Below are 18,517 nucleotides of genomic sequence, written 5' to 3' on the forward strand. Positions count from 1 at the left end.
CCTATATATAGGATCAAATCGATTTATTAAATAACACCAAATAAAAAAACGAGGCCATTATTTCGCGCCTGCTCCGTAAAACCCGTTTCCGACGAAAAATTACCGCGATTATTATTGGTACCGGTTCCGGTGGTTCGCACCACAAATCCCGCGTAAAAAATTTTCCGACATTTTTTAATAATTCCGATAAAAACGAGGTTATTTTCGAAATTTAACACCGCCGGATCGAAAATAAATTATTATTTAACGGAACGTATTATCCCACCGATACAAATAAACGCGCCTACATCGAATCCCGTTTCGGAAATAACACCGCCGACACCTTATTTTTTTACCTTAACAACACCCATCCCGATTAAATTACCATATACGACGGTATAATAGGCCATTTACGCAAAAAATATAAAAATACCAAACTCGAAAATATAACGCGGAACGAATTGGACAAACTAATTATATTGACGAAAAACAAATTTATAATTTTTAAAAACAAATTCGTCAAATTGGCAAATTAAAACGGCCTTCCGAAACAAAATTAAAAACGGGAATTACACCGCCGCCTATCTACCAATTTGCAAATTATAATAATTATATACCACCAAAATACCAACGTTTTTTTTAACGCCTACGTTCGTACGGCCGATGGTATTTCTTATAACCTTACCAAAACTTACGCCTTACGGACCGAAAATAAAAATAAAACCAAAACCACCTCGATTAAAAAAACCACAAAAAAATCTATTATTTTACGTGCTGGAAAACCAATCCGGACCACGGGAAACGTTATTAACGAGGGATAAAAAAACAAATTAAATGTGGAAAAAATGCGTAAATTTATCCGGACAGGTAAATATTTCCAATGCCGTAAACCGGGCCATATTAATAAAAATTGCCCCAATAATAACACCGGTCGCCCCATTATTTTCGAAAACCAAATTAACCAAATTATTACAAATTACCACGGAAAAAATACCGATATATTTGGAAAAAATGTCGTTATATTAAAAAATTAATTACCCTGGGAAAATTGGACTCCCTTCCAAAAAAGGTGTGGCCAACCACCGAAATATACGAATTAAAAAAAAAAATCGCTGCAAAACAAAGGCTGTTGGAAAAACTAATACCTTACGATTTTTTACGTAAATATTTAAACGGCGACCCCATATTTATAACGACTAATATTTCCCTAAATGGATTTAATTATAATATTCGTGCTTTAATTAACACCGGAGTAAATAGGTACATTTTTATCAACAAATAATTTGCTCGGCGATTATATATAACGTTAAAAACCCCTAAAATTATCGGTTTTCACCCCCAAAAAATTGGAGGTTATAACGGAAAAACCTCGTAATAAATTAATATTACTGCATTGGCCATTTTTATAATATAGGGCCGGAGGTTCCGTGAAACGCCGATGCTAATATTAAATATACCACAAAAAATAATCGTAAAACAACTTTTTTTAGCGGAACACGGAATATTTATTAATTATCGTCACCGACGGCTCCAATTCCCGGAAAACCTACCTTTATTAACGGTATATTATCGAAATATTAATATAATCCAATTACCAAATCCGAAATTTGTAAACCCCATATATTAGTCGGACGCGAATATTCGAAATACGGCCCTGGAAAAAAAAATTAATCGGCCTCGTAATAACGAATAATACAATAACGAATCCAAACTTTGGAAAAAATAATAAAACGCCCTCCGTCGATATCCCGAAAAACAAAATTATTAGCCAAATCGGAATAAGCCTGGGAAATCCCGACGCCCCGGGAAACTTACGCCGATCCGAATTTATAAAAAATATAACGGAAATTTTACAATTTGCCGAAACCAAAAATTAAAATAATAAACCTAAATTATACCCAAAGAAAAAAGACCAAAAAGGCCGAAAATTCTTTTCGTATATAAAAAAATGCCAAAAAAAAATATATATTAAAAAAAAACGCGGTGAATTAATATAAAAACCGATAAACAAATATCGTTATAATAAGCGTTATATAATTTATACGTTCGGTGTAAAAAGATTTAACCTTTTATTGCATTTCGATAAACGAAATCGACAATATTTTACGGCAAAAAAATACCGAAAAACTGTTTCCTAATAACGACGGAAACCTGCGGGCAATATTATTAAAAAAAATTCCAAAATATTACCACGATTTGTTAAACGTGTTTAACAAAATAAAATCCGATTAGATTCCGTTTTTTCGACCGGGATTAAATTATAATATATAATTCGAAAATAATCCCAAAATATTGGAATATAATCCATTTTACAAAATAACGGAAAAAAAATTGGAAATTTGCAGGAAATATTTCCAAAAAAACCTCCAAAAAGGTTTTATAAAGCCAAAATTAACCCCGTGGGCCGCCCCCATTTTATTCGCACGAAAAAACGATGAAGGATTCCGGTTTTGCGTCGATTATCGAAAATTAAACGCCTTTACCAAAAAAAACGTTTATTTTTTACCGTTAATCGAGAAAATACTGGTCCGAATTTCCAAAACTTAATTTTTCATTAAAATTAATATTAGGCAAATTTTCCACCGGATCCGTATAAACCCGGAATATTAAAATTACACAACTTTTAAAACCCAATACGGAACCTTCCGGTATAATATATTATTTTTTGGTTTTATTAACGGGCCGGCCACGTTTTAAAAATTTATTAACGAAATCCTAATGGAATATTTGGACGATTTTTATTCCGCTTATATGGACGATATTTTAATTTGAAACGAAATCAAGAAGGAATACCAAATTTACGTCCGAAAAATCCTGGAAAAATTTAAAAAGGCTGGATTTTAAACTAATATTAAAAAATGCGAATTTCACGTTATAAAAACACGATTCCTGGGTTTTATTATAAATATTAAAGGCGTCGTTATCGACCCGAATAAAATAACCGCCGTAAAATAATGGGCACCACCCATTACCGTAAAAAAAATGCAATTTTTCCTAGGATTTTGTAATTTTTACAAAAAATTTGTCCCAAAATATAACCGGGTAATTAAACCGTTAACAAATTTGACGAAAAAAGCGGTGCCTTTTTAATGGGACGAACATTGCCGCGTGGTTTTCGATACATTAAAAAAGGCGTTAATTTCCGCACCCGTTTTTACCCATTATTAAACGGATTACGAAATAAGGGTAAAAATTAATACGTCCGGAGGAGTGGTGGCCGGAACGTTGCTGTAATAAAACCCAAACACCCAAAAATGGCATTCGATCGCATTTTTTTCCGAAATTATATAATAGGCGGAATTTAAATATCCCATTTACGATAAAAAATTACTAATAATCGTTAAAACGTTAAAAACCTGGAAACCAAAATTAATGGGCATTAAAAAAAAATTTGTGGCAATTATTAATTATAAAATTTTGGAATATTTTTTTACGAAACGGTTATTTAATTTCCGGCAAACGGTTTGGGCCGACTTTTTTTCCCAATATAATTTTAAAATTATTTACCGCCCTGGTAACGAAAACGTGCTGGCAGATATTTTAACCCGTAAAGCAAAAAATGTATAAAATTAAAAAAAACGTTAAAAAATAAAACGTTATATGGCCATTTTCCGTTTTATCGATAATATTAGCGACGATTTTGATATGGTTAACCCCTTTTTATATTGGCAAACTATTACCGATGGCGGTTTTGGAATATTATTGGTAATAATTAAACCAATTAGCGCAATTGGATAATTGTTATTCGTTAAAAAGGTGTTTAAGGTTAACGAACATTTATTATTGCTAAAATAATACCGAATTAAAGCCCGTAACCCCGAAAAAAAACATTGGACGTTATTATATAATAAACACGTATTATACCGAGGAAAATTGGTAATTCTAAACGACGGGGAATGGTCCGCCAAAATAATTCGTAAAGTTTATAAGATTATCGCTACGGCCCATTTTGGCCGTAATAAAACCCGCCGTTTAATAATACAATAATTTTAATGGCCAAATACAAACGGAATAATAAACCGTTATATCGCCAATTACTTTTGTCGATCAGCCAAAATTCCGAAAAATAAAACCCCTGGGTTTTTATAATTATTACCCGTACCGAATCGATAATAAAACACCATCGTCGTAAATTTTAAATTAATACCCAAATCGAATTCGGGAAACGATAACCTATTTATAATAATCGATACGCTAATAAAACGGTCGTGGGCCGTTCCATATATAAAAACGGCTACCATAAAAAATATAGCCATAATATATTACGAGGGTTTTTACCGCATTTATAATTTACCCACAAAAGTCGTTTCCGACAAAAATCCGCAATTTGTATTAAATTTAATCGACGAAATGTCCAAAATTTTGCAAATTAAATGGAAATTTTCGACGGCCGAATATTTCCAAACAACAGGGCAAATAAAAATTATAAACGTTTATATCGACCAAAGGTTACACCCTTATATTAACCATTTTTAAAACAATTAGGATAAACGTATACCCGCAATTAATTTAGTATAGGCAACGTTACCCCATAATTTTTTCGGAGGATTTTCACCTTTCGAAATCGGAAACGGCTACCCGGCCCATATATATTTCGATTAAACGTAAAGGACCGAATTAAAAGAATTACCTACCCGTAAACGATTTGCAAAAACCGAAATTTAAACAATTACCAAAAAACTCGAAAATTACGTGGAGGCGGCACGCACCCACTTCCAAATGGCGTAATAACGAATATGCGACCAAATTAATAAACACCGCCGAAAACCCAATTTCGGAGTAAAAAACGCCGTTTACATTATTAAAAAACATTGGGTAACGGACCGTCCTAACGATAAATTAAATTACCCGTTAACCAAATATAATTATATAATTAAAAAAAAACGGGGGCATTTTCACCATTTAAAATTACCAAATTTTTGGAAAGGAAACCGCGTATTTTATACCGACCGTCTTCGGTTAAACCCACGTAACCCATTGGACGGACAAACCGCAAAAAGGCCCGAAGGCGAAATAATCGACGCGTTAAAAATTACCAATAAAAAAAATGGAAAATCGAACGGATAATTTCCTCGCGGATATTACGAAATATATTTTAATACCAAATCCAATAAAAAGGCTGGAACCCCGATCCGGAATTCTACGACGCGGAAAAATTTAAAAACGCGGTTATATAATTACGATAATATTATAACGCCTACCCCGATAAGGCCGGCCCTCCCATACGTTTAAAAACCTGGGAAAAAACAGCCCTCGAAAATTGGTTTAACCCGCCCGATAAATACGATAACATCCCGGTTACGGGAAATAATACAGCCCGCAAATTGCGACGTCGCCGGTAAAAACAGAACAAAATATAACAAAAATCCCAACCGCTCGCGGGGCGGACGGGGGGGTAATATTACGGAATGGCGTACCTGGGCGATTACCAACCGTAATTAGCTTTATTTTACGTAATAAAACGTTAAAATAAATTTATTATTTATTCGCTTAAGCGCGTATACGCGATTGGCACTACGTGCCTTTCTTTTTCCTTTATATTTAACTTTAGATTTTCGAATAAAATCGCCCCTATATTATAACATTATCTCTTTGGAATCGCTTTCGTGACACGCGGATCCGGAAATTAAAGCTGCGCGCATTTTATAATGCCCCGGATTCTCGTATTAACCCCACCGGAAAAGTTCCAAAAAAGGAAGCGGCCCGCCGTTTTATTAAATGGCTGGATATAATATTACCTAACGATATTATAATATATACGGATAATTCGGAAAAATACGAAAATAATTACGTCCAAATAAAATACGGATGGGCCATTTTTAAAACGGGTTTGGAATTTACCGCAAACTTTATATTTATTACGCCGGAAAGCCACGTTTTCGACGCCGAAACGATTAACGCCCTAAAAAGGTTATAAGCGGTAATTAAAACCCAGCCAAACGTCCGGATTTAAATTTGTATAAATAATATTTCGGTTATTTGGGGTTTTAAAAATAACGCGCCGCGTTCGTCCCAATAAGCCTTTTTAAAATTTTATAATTTTATCGATTTATTCCGAAAATAAAATACCGAAATTCGGGTCCGTTAATATTTTAAATATTAGCGAATTCCGGGAAACGACCGGGCTAACGAATTGGCCAAAACCGGTTTCGCCGAACCGCCGGACCCAAATCCGAAAATTTAGTAAATTACGTATAACGGTGCCGGTACGGTCCTTAAAACCATTTTTTCGAATATAAAAAAAAATTGGTAACGTAAAAAACTTTGTAAACAATCCCCCGTATATAAGAAATAAAAATTCCAATATGTACCGAAAAAAAAGCCCGAAAAATTACGTTTGCCAAAACCCCTATTAGGCCATTATTTGGCCATAAAAACCGGCTACGGCGATTTTAAAACTTATTATAACCGTTTTAACTATTAAAATGCAAATATTTCGTATATTTAGTATTAAAAACGGACCTTCCTTAAATACCCGGTATATTACCGCTTTTCGCGGGCGGTGTGGAAAAACTGGCCGTAACCTAATAATAACCGGCCGGTCGGGCCGCTAAACCGCGCCCAACGCCGCAAATTTTTCCAAATAAATTTCGGATAACCGAAAAATTTTAAAACGTTTTCGATAATTACCAATTATTTTAACGCCCGCCCCAAAACGGCCCGCCAACGCCCCGCGCGCCACGAATATATTTTACGCCTAAAAATACCAATTATAAACGATTCGAATTTAAACGAAAAATAAATTTATTACCTTTTTACCTATATTTTACGGTATAAACCGACAAACGAACTTTCCGTATACCCCAAATACGGGGTTGCGTTAATAAATTAACCCCCCAAATAGGACCGGGCCCGAACCCGGTTAAACACGATCCGCCTTTGCCCTTTTTATTTACCCCCTATATAAATAAAAAAGATAAAACGCGCGCCGAAATACCTTTCGGGAGGTTGTTAACGGCCGGCTAATAAGCCGGGCCGAGCCCGGCGTTAAATAATATTATTATTACTACTATTATTTGTCCTAATAGTCGGTCGTTCGTACCAATATAACCTTAGAGGACCCACCATTCCCGGCCTCCACCCGCCTCTCAGCCTTTGGGAAAGTAAAAAAAAAAAAGCGAAACTACCCATATATAGCGTTTTGCGCCCGGGCTACGTGATGTTAAAAACTGTAAGGATCGAAACGCTTATATAAAGCACCTTTATACTAACGACTATTTATAAGCGGCCGTATTCTTCCGTGGCCCTATACAGCAATACTAATGGACGGCGTCTTTATTATTAGTCTAAATAAACTAGGGAAAAGGTACACAAGCGGATTGGCAAAAATTTAACATTATCCTACTGGCTATACATATTGCAAAATCGGAATTTTGCTACTCGCTCAAATTCCAAAAGGAGCACAAATTTGCGACGCGCTGCACCGTTATTTCCTTCCCTCCATTAACAATCGCAAAAACGATACTTTTGTCTAAACAAAAATAAAATAGCCTTTCAACTTCGACATCCTACCACCTGTTTACCTCCTTAATTGGGAACGATATTCGCTTCCGCTACATATTAACAGCGCGTTACTTACAAATATCTTATACGGGGACCTTAAAATAAACGATATGCGTAAATGTTTCCAGGTCGGCTTCAGTATACACCTTTTAAAAGCCTCCGTCAAGGTTATCGCTTGGTAAAATAAAATGGCCGGCCACCAGGGCACTTTTACCGTTATTGCAGGCACCCCTATTAATTTATCGGATAACCGTAACCCGGTGGCGCTATTTATCTGCGTACGGCAGTTTTTTAAAAGCAACTAGACCGCCGTCCACAACAAAATCAATAACTTCAAAGCCCTCATAATAGTCGTACTCCTCAAGCCATATTTCTATCGTTTGGCGGAGTTGAAACAGCAGGATCGTTTTGCCGGCTCTTGGAAGGCCGTAAATACCAATTACATTTGGAATTTTAATTTTGTTAACGCACATTGTAAAACTTCGCTAATGGTGCTTACAAAATACGAATTTAAAAGGTAACAAAAGATGAGAGAAAAGAAAAGGTTTCCAGGTTAAAGGAACAAAGGGGAAACGGAAGCTTATATTTGCAAATGCAAATATCGAAAGGAACTAGGGAAAACATCTAATCGAAATAAAATAACCTCCAAAAATTTGCCACCTACCCAAATTAACATACAAAATATAAGGTAAATAGGAATAATAATCTTTTAAACATTATTGAGCTTAATTAGGAAGGGGTAATGCAATTATATTAAACTATTAACTGCAAAAGGGATTTTATATCCTCAATTTGGTACACCTATGTAAAAACCACCCTCCCTAATATAAACGGGATAAAGTCTCCGGCCATACGTAATTAACGACAATGGGGATGATATTATACCTTACACCATAATACCATACAGGGGGCGGTCTGCCGCCCATTTATTCTTTAAGGTCTGGGAAACGTATAAATAGCAACGCTGGTTTGTTAACGACTGGATTAAAAAGCCCCCTCGTTTGTAATTAAGGAAATAAAGGCCAAAAGGCTTTCACCCTTATTGCCCAATTCCTGCAAATCCGCGGATTTAACCTATGCCGCCCTGTAACCTCATCGACCTTGCCAGTTTTCCTGGGGTTGACAACCTCCCTAACGTTTTTTAACTTTCGTCCCCTCGCACCACACGCAAATACCACAATACGATAAAAAATCCACCATAGGCTAAATTTGGTTACCATATATAGCAATAGACTTGCGGGTACCGCAATAAATATGTAATTTTAAAAAAGGTATCCATTAAACCGCGTTTTACTAATCGTAAAAACCACCTTAGCCGTTTCGTTTAATCGTAAAATTGGTGTAATAACGGCACGGCGTTCGGCTAGTTCCTTACGTAGCCGGGCATAATGCCACGATACCGAACCCTGGCGGGGTAGGGATATAAATATGTGCCAACGGTGGAAGGCGGCGTTTCGGAAACGAACTTTAATTGTTTATTTCAATTTGTAGTAACGTTAGGCAATAGGACAACTTTTTATAAACTTACGTCAATTATGGTATCGGTTATAAAAAAAACAATATATAAGGATTAGGTAGCGTTACAAACCGAATTCCACTACGATTATTTTTTTGTTATATTTCGGCGGCGGAGTTTTCGTTCCGTATATTTATCTATTAGGTGGCTAACCGGATTATAAATCGAATAAATTTTCACCCTATTTAAACGGTATTATAATTAATTATTTCGGTAGTAAACCCTATTTAACGTACCTTTTTTCCACACGTATAAATGTATGGCCGTCAGGCCTAGCGGGTGGCAATAAATCGGACAATACCGTCCGGGCTCGAAAGTCCTAAATTTGGGGTTAAGCCTTGTATGATATAATAAATGGTAGTAAAGTTGATTATCCTCCGTTTAACTTATGCAGGCAATCCTATTCGGTATAGGGCAAGACGGAATTCTGGCTGGCTGAAAACCGCATTATCAATCGCCCACAATTAAATCTACTACACTTTTTTTCGGCCATATATTAGTATGCAAGTGCACAGACTACGACGCCCGCCAACGCGGAATGTGCGCATGGCTGCCTTAGGGTGGCCTGTTCGACTATATAACCTGCTGTAAACTTGTTAATTAATATATTAATACATTTCCACTTTTAAAATAAAAATAATCTTTATACGGGTAAATTATTTTATTACCCTATAAACCCGGTATTCGTCTCCCACACTAAATGGAAAAATATAGCTGTTGGAATAAAGGCAACGCGTTTAATTAAATAATAGAACGATAACCCACGTGTAATACCGTACAGGCCAATTGCACGTAACTCACCCGCCCAATTGCGTATATAAAACGGAAGGACGTTTAAAAGCTTACCACTGGACAGTTTTATAAAAGATGCACAATCAATACCTTTATACCCGTATACAACGTTCTATTAATCGATTAACATTACGAAAAGCCTATTAACAATAGCATAATTACTAATATTTTCAGGCTATAGCGTATTAAAAATAAAAGCGGCATTTCTTTACCGCGTATTTACTTTTCCCCCTCCTTCCGTAAGGATAATAATAATTTTATTAAACGCCTCGGTTAAGGTATTAGTAATAATACTAGTAATCGTAATAACAGTATTATTTAACGCCGGGTTCGGCCCGGCTTATTAACCCGCCGTTAGCAACCTCCCGAGGAGAATATTAGCGCGCGTTTAACTATTTTATTTATACAGCGTTTGTACAGCGGAAAATAACAGAGATAGGCGAATCGTACCTGACCGGGTCCGGGCCCGGTCCTGCGCAGGGTCGGTTTTCTGACGCGACCCCTTTGCCTTCAGGTGCACGGAGGGTTCTTTTGGCGGCCTGGGCCGCAAGGTATCGGCTATTCGTAAAGAAATGCCTGTGATTAATTAGCGATGCCTATTGTCGTTTGTAACCTTTGGCGGGGTTTCCAACAAGCATGGGCTCGATGCCAAGGACGGGCGGTTTTTGTCGATAACCAGCCGGGTTATTTTTACTATGTTAAATAGGGAGGAGGTGGAGGAAATAGGATTCGAACAACCGTAGCGTTTAACCATTGCGCCATCCTTTCCGGGGTGGAATGGTGATTTTAAGGGTAAGTCTGGGGGCCTAATCCTTACAAATTTAAATCGGTTTATAAAAGGGGTATTTCGTCGTTACATTTTTTAAGGGCCTGATTTTAGGGCGGTCGGAGATGTGGGGCCCAACGTTAGGTGTAGAAATCTTCGTTATAATTATATACCACGGTTTTCGTTATTGATTGTCGGTGCCTATATCTGCATAAACCAAAAGCGAGGCTGCAGTTGGGTTAATACCTGATCAAGCCATGTTTAAATAAATGTTAACCCAAAACCGTGCTCGGGTCAATTTCCGTAAACTGCAAAGGCAAAACCTAAATTCACGAGGGAGCTTTCCGGGTTTGTATTGGCCCTATTAAAGTGGCTGTATTTAACTGTAACTAATCCATTTTCCGGGCCTAAGAAGGCCTTGGTCGATTATACGCTTAATTACGTCTATATATTAATCGATTGGCTAATAAGGGTATTTCGGGCAAATTACCCCTTATAACGTATTTACGTAATACGATTCCATTCAGATAACGCCGCGGCGAAAAATATTTGGGTTACGGACCAAATTTCCGTATTAGTATACACCAAAACCAATACTTCGACGCGTGATGGTTGAATCAAAGATTGCAAAATTGGAACGGAGGTTACAAAAGGTAAAGGAACGCGCGGCGGAAGCAGAAAAAGAACGAAAGCAAGAACGGCAACGCGCGGAAAAAGCAGAGAAAGAACGACAGCAGGAGCGGCAACGCGCGGAAAAAGCAGAGAAAGAGCGAAAGTAGGAGCGATAACGTGCGGAAGAAATAGAGAAAGAACGACGGCAGGAGCGATAACGCGCGGAAGAAATAGAGAAAGAACGATAGTAAAAGCGATAACGTGCGGAAAAAATAAAAAAAGAACAATAGCAGGAGCGATAACGCGCTAACGCGTTAAAATAATAAATTTAATCTATTACGATTAACGAATATATCGCTGCTTTGCATAATTTGGTTTTTTCCCGTTTCGAAATTAAATAGCACCGGAAACTAACTTCGAAAGGATCCATTACCAACCCGCGAAATAAATGGTATTTTACGCGTATTTAACTATGGCCAAATTTTATTTAGTACTAGAAAATAATATTCGGCACATTTTACGATATTTTCCCTACCACCAGCCGTATTTTTAAAAATCGAACTTTCCTTTCCGGCTCAGGAAAAAGAATTTCGCGGTATAGAATATTAGACGAAAAAACGTTCGAATCCTTTTTCCACATTAATATCGAAAATCCAATTAAAACGATTATAAACCAGTTTAAAGAGGTGGAAAAAGTTAAAAATACGTTCGACCTGGGAAATGGGATAATTTTTAAAAATTATATACATACTATTAGCGATATTGCAAATAAGGTCGTTTACCACGATACCCCATCGATACCACCGGTTATTCCAAATTACAGTTTCGATTTTAACCGGCTACGATCCGACCAGATTTATATTTACCGATCCGATAATACGGGTTCGGAAAAACGTACAATAATTTATATTTCCGAATATAAATCGCCCTATAAGTTAACCGCGCCGCACTTTCGCCTTGGTTTACGCCCGATATATATTTATACGGAAATGGTTAACCGGAAAACAATTCCGACGTCGGTAAACCTAAACGCGCGTTTCCAATATTACGCCGAAAAATTAACTGCAGCCGCTATTACGTAAACGTACTATTATATAATCGAAGGGGGATTTGAATATGGGCTTTTAATAACGGGTAAGGCGATTGTATTTTTTAAGATCGACTGGTCCAAACCTGGGACGTTTTTTTATTACCTGGCAAAGCCCATTGTTAAAATTTTGGCCTATCCGAATTATTTTAATTTGTGTACCGCAGTCGGGCAGTATTTAGCCTTTAGTTTTATGGCGTTGGGTTTGCCAGGTGAATAACGATTGCGCGGATAAGACGAGCGGTACCAGGCTATTAAAAAACTTAAGACGTGGGCGGAAGATTTCGAGACGACGCTGCGATCGATTCCGCAGGAATAGCGCCACGCGCCGAAAAGTTTACCAGGCTACGAACCCAAAATATACCAGGGTATCGACCAATTTTTATACCATTTCCGGCCAAAACCACGTCGGCTTATAGGAAACGAGCCTAGGAAAGAAAATAAATATAAAAAACCGGGAAAATTATCAAACGACGAATTAATACGGGATTTGCCAAATACGCCGAATCCGGCAGAACGGCGTATGCGTTAAATTTGGGGGGGTCGGGGAATTCGACGTAGCGAGCGAATTTTAACCCAACGGTCGCGGGGCGGGGATAAAAAAGGAAATAATAAGCAAAACAGGCCCTATTACATATAAAAATGCCTGTTAAAGCTCGTCCAGGGCGGGTTTCTCGACGTAAAATACCCCAACGTAGCGTTATATAAATAGCCCAATTCTGATAACAATCGCCATTATGGTTTAAACCGCGCTTATATTCGTTATTTAATAAATTACGCCCATTTCCTTTTTTTTTCTTTAAACAGCTAAAATGGATATTAAACGATGGGATTACGCCTTTGGGGTAGGGAGGTGTACGCGGCGTATTATTTAAATTTTGGCTAATTAAATATGGTTATACCTTTGTCGGCAAAAGTACGATTTAGGCATTTGTTAAAAACCTTAAGTACGAGGCGGCGGTTTACAAACGGTTGCATCCTATCCAAGGTATACATATGCCCGTTTTCCTCGGGGTTGTCGATTTTCGGTCGATAAATAGGATATATTACTATAATTACCGGGTTTACGTAGTACATGTCACGGCCAGGGTAAGCATAGCACGGAAGCTAGTTTATTGGCGCCTATCGACGAAGATTCTACTCTGAGGAGAAGAAAGGAAACAAACAAAGTTCTAAGCTTAACGCGACGTCGATGAAGGTATTACCCTGGTGGGTCGTTGGTCAGGGGTTAGGGTTAGGGTCTGGTGATCTCATGGTCCAAATGTCACAGTATATATAACGTTTTTATTTTGGGGCGGATGTAATTTTAACGCGATAAAAATTATGGGTAATCGGGAGAAAAAATTCGAAAATAGGGCGATATAATCGTTACAGGTAATATATAAATTGGGAATAGTACATATGGATATACGGGGAGCAAATATGTTTTTCAACACAGAGGTTAACGGTATTATGATGATCGATTTCGAAAAAGCACTATTGTTGGAGCCACCTCGGTTTCCATTGGGCCAGGTGGTACCGAATAAACGAAAATGGAAGCCAAATGTAATATATTCCAGCAAATCGAGGAAACCGGTTGGTCGAAGTTATATTAGCAGGGTATTTTCCGAAGATATCGAGCTGATGAAGATGGCTTTTAATAGGCCGTAAACGTTTTAATACGAATAATTTAACCTGGAGAAGATTAATATAAGCTATTTTAAGCCGTAGCGGGTATACACGCCGGGGTAGCGCTGACGAATAAGAAAAGTGTGGCTGTGTAAAATTCTAATCCTAATCCGAAAATAATCCTAAATTTATGCTTGTCTGTTTTGTAATTAATTTCTTCTCCTTTCCTTTTACCTTCCCGTTCGTTCTTTTTTAAATTAGTGTTTCAAACAACCGGGCCTAACTTATACCATCTTATAAACAGACAAATAATAGCTGGTTTATTAACCACGATCGCATGCAAATGTTTTAAACAACCGCCGGTTTATACGGCGCCGGAATGGGAATTGCAACTGTCGGCGTCGCAACCGAGTTTTGGACCGTTCGGGGGCCGATTGGGTCTACAATCCTCATTACTGCGCTATAACGTAATTTTAGGCGGTGGTACGGGCTTTTGTAAATCGAAAGGGCCTTGGGCTGAATAAAACCTTTCTCTATCATCGTTATGCGCATTTATGGACTTTTGGAGCCTTCTTTTCGAGGAAAAACGATAAAAAACAAAGACATACAAGCCGACAATTACGACATTTACGACATTTACGACAATTTCGATAATAATGCATACCGAAGTCCAATCCTAATTAAAATAATAGTAATAATAATGTTTATTAACGCCGGGGCCGCGCGGAGTACCGGCAACGACGGTTTTCCGCGCATATAGCCGCACGTGGAACATCGCGGCGCGCTATTTAAATTTACATAAATATATATAGCGGATTAATCGTCACGGGCCGGGCCCGCGGCGATACGGGGGCGGGTGCCTGCTACGGCCCTGCAACTTATATTTTTACAAAGGTATAACCAGCCTGCGGCACCTTCCGCCGTCTATTCGTGCGCACCGTTACGCGTGGGGGTATTTACTAGGGCGGGTTCGATACGCTTTTAACGCAAACATCCTCCACATTTATAAATTAGACCCATCTTTATTAGCGATTCACACCCAAATACACCAATAAATTTAATAGTTGAAAAATTTTCGCCCTCCGGACGCCGGTCGTTATGGTTTTACCAAAGGTTTTAAACCGTCGCACGCGCCCGTAAAGCACGCCGCAGGTTTTACCGCAGGGCCAGGCCAAATCGGAACACGTATTTTTCGACACGCGCACCGTTAACGCGTTTTAACCGATTAACCGCGGAAGATATTCCAACCTTCCGGTTTTAACCATTAAAATATTGCAATAAAAATTGGAAAACGTGGAAATAATCGGTAATTAATTCGAAAAAATTTTTACAGCCAAATTCGAAAATTTACAAACCCCGGAAAACGCCGCGTTTAGGAAAATTATTTTTAAATTTAACGACGTAATTAACGGCTGGTTTTTTAATTGCACCCTCCTTAAAAAAAAACGTTCGCGCTCCCCGTCGCGTTCGCCGACTAATTTTAACGAAAAACGCAATATTTTAATTACGAAAACGGGCACAGCGTCGTCGGCTTTTAAAAATAAAGGCACGCCCATTAATAAATCGGTTATATGGGCCGAACGAACCGCCACGCCATTAACGGCGGCTCCAACGCAAATTTTAACCCCGATCACGCGTTCGTACCCAATACGTATAACGTCCGGTAATATATTTAATAATTCCGCAATTTTTTCCCAATCGGACCGGAACCGTTTCCAAACCCCGAAACGTTTAATAAAATAACCGTCCAACCGTATTTTAATCCGCGTAAATAATAAATTACGGATGGTAACGAAAAAATTATACGCGGTAACGACCAAATTGGCCAAATTAGTTTCGGTACCATATAATAAAATCCCAAACGCCAAACGTATCCCCACGAATTGGGGTATTACGGTGGTTTTTAAAAAAATACGGCAAAAACTTTTTAACCCTAACGCGGTTTAAACCATTATAAACGTATTAAACGCGCGGGAAATTATTATCCCGATAATCTGGTATATATACGCCGTTTTTAAAATGTCCCGAACGCTTAATTACCTGGACGGAAAAAAAAACGTATATAAGATAATTTAGGAAAAAATTGCCGTAATAATAGGTTAATAACCAATTAATTGGCATATTTCCAAATATGGTTACGACCTATATACGGTTAAAAATATATAAATAATATTTTTTTTTCAACCCGTAAAACCTTTTTAACTTTTTAAAATGTCGAAACGTGCGCGGAAAATTAAAAAATTACGTAAAATTATACATTATTACGACGGTTATTAAAAATATTACAAAATACGTTATTGCGTACGGTAAACGCGTTGCGGTATATATGGTAAAACAAAATATACGATAAAAAAAAAACCGTGTAAAATAACCCCCAAATACGTTAATTACCACGGCCATTTCCCATCCGGATATAAAAACTGCCCTACCCGACCTTTAATAATAAATGGAAAATTTAAACGATTTTTACAACGTAAATTAAAAAAAATCCGCAAAATCGGACGTGCTAACCATGCCGCGATTATTAACGACCGGGCTAAGGCGGCCCGCCGAAAACCAGCACCTGCAATCCCGGTTTTAAACATTTTATCGCAACATTCGCAAACTTCGAACTCCCGATCGAATATTTTAAATAAAAAAACGCGATTATACGAAACGGTAGGGGCGAATATCCGCAATTTTTTGCAAATTAAACAAAAACGTATACACGACGAAATCGTTTAAACAGCCGAAATAAAGGAAAACGTAACGGCTGCCGAAATTTGCCCCGCTAATATAATAAATTTAAAAATAACCCATCGATCGATATAACGAAAAATTCGTTCGGTAATATATAACGGGAATATTTCGACGTAATTTGGGCCAACGTAAATAAAAAAATAAATACGTATTTAAGTTTATTAAAATTATACCACTAAAAAAAAATAAACCTGGTTAACGTTTAAAAGCTATAATGCGGGCTAAATATAATTATATAAACGCACCCGGGTTATAATATTTTTACGCCAATGGACGAATGGCACGTAAATATTTACAAAACTATAATTAAACTCCGGCCCCGGGTGTTTACTTACGTTAAAAAGGGGGCCGCCCTAAAGGCCGTATAATAACGGTTACCGCAAAACCAAAATACGCGGAACGTATTTTAATTCGAAATTAACGGAATATTATTTATTAACGTATATAAGGTTTTAAATATTAACGCCGCGTTAGAAATAATATATAATACCGTGCCAAATAAACCCACGGTGTTAGGCGGCGATTTTAACGTAACGGTTATTATATATTAACCGGGCCGCGCAAACGCACGCGGAAAGGATTAATTAACGGTATAAACGCAAATTTAGGGGATAAATTTTACAAAAAATATCGGCGTGCCCACCCACCGCGACGGGGGTTTATTGGATATGGTTTTTTCCAACCTCCCCAATACGGTAATTATGGTTAATAGCAGTTTTTATACAAATTCCGACCATAAATTTCTTTATATTATATTACGGACGCGCGGCGCCCCCCGCCCGGAAACGGTTAACGTTTCGGTTAAAAACGACCGATTACCAAAATTCGCGGAGCTATTTATTTTTGGTATATAAAATATACCGAACCCGGGATTCGCGGCCGATAATTACGTATTAAACGCGTAAATAATTAAATTTACAATTTTATAAAAACAAATAACGTGGATCGTAAATACGCCGGCGGGAAAAAAAGGCAGTTCGGCTTTTTAATAAACCGAAAACTACCAGCGGTTTTAGGCCGAATTTTAACGGGTTAAACGGAACGTTGTAAATAAGGCAAACGCCTTTACCGAAAAAAAAATTTACACGAAAAAAATGCGGGCCGCGAAACGAAAATATTAAAAACACCGGATTAATTAATTACGCGACGATAAAAATTTATGGAATATAATGGATTAATTAAAAACCGGACCACGTTTTTAATCCCCGCCGCTAATTATTAACGGCGAACAAATAAACGAACCTTTAATAAAAACGGAAATATTGCAACGGGAAATATTTGGCCGATTTTCGGCGGAAAATAACCTGTAAAAAGACCCTTTAAAGGCCTGGTCGCCGGATAAGGTTAAAATCTGTTGGAATAGCCTCACTCGCGCGCGCAGCGGAAAGGAGGTAAAGCCGGGCCGGAGCTGCGGCCCCGGCGATTGGGTGACTAAGCAAGGAGCACGGACCGCATGAAAGACTTTTCATCCGGCCGTGAATAATCAAATGCAGTCGCACGACTTAGGTAGAAGACAGACCGAATATACCCAAATTGCAGAGGTATAACGTTCTCACCCATTGATTAAGTCTACCACGCAATGCATTGTTAGTAGACCTGCGAGTCTACGAACACTGATCAGTGAGTAGAAGTACGGCAACCAGTCGTACGACGCTCACAGATTGGCTACGTGAAGAGATAAGCCGCGCGCACGAAGGCCCAACCCATTGGTTGTTTAAACGCCGGAGTCCGGTTTATGCTACTGCCCGAGATTTAGATTGGATGCTTTCCCATTGGAAAAACCAGAGATCTAAGGACCGGACGAATCTAGCGCCCTTGTACTAAAGAACTAGATTGCACGCTGTCGTGCGAAGACTATTTAGCTTCCATCCAAGCAACCAACCATTGCAAAGATGGCATCAACAAGCAACACACC

This window comes from Pyricularia grisea (genome assembly GCF_004355905.1).
Source record: "Pyricularia grisea strain NI907 chromosome Unknown Pyricularia_grisea_NI907_Scaffold_2, whole genome shotgun sequence".
Taxonomy (NCBI): Eukaryota; Fungi; Ascomycota; class Sordariomycetes; order Magnaporthales; family Pyriculariaceae; genus Pyricularia; species Pyricularia grisea.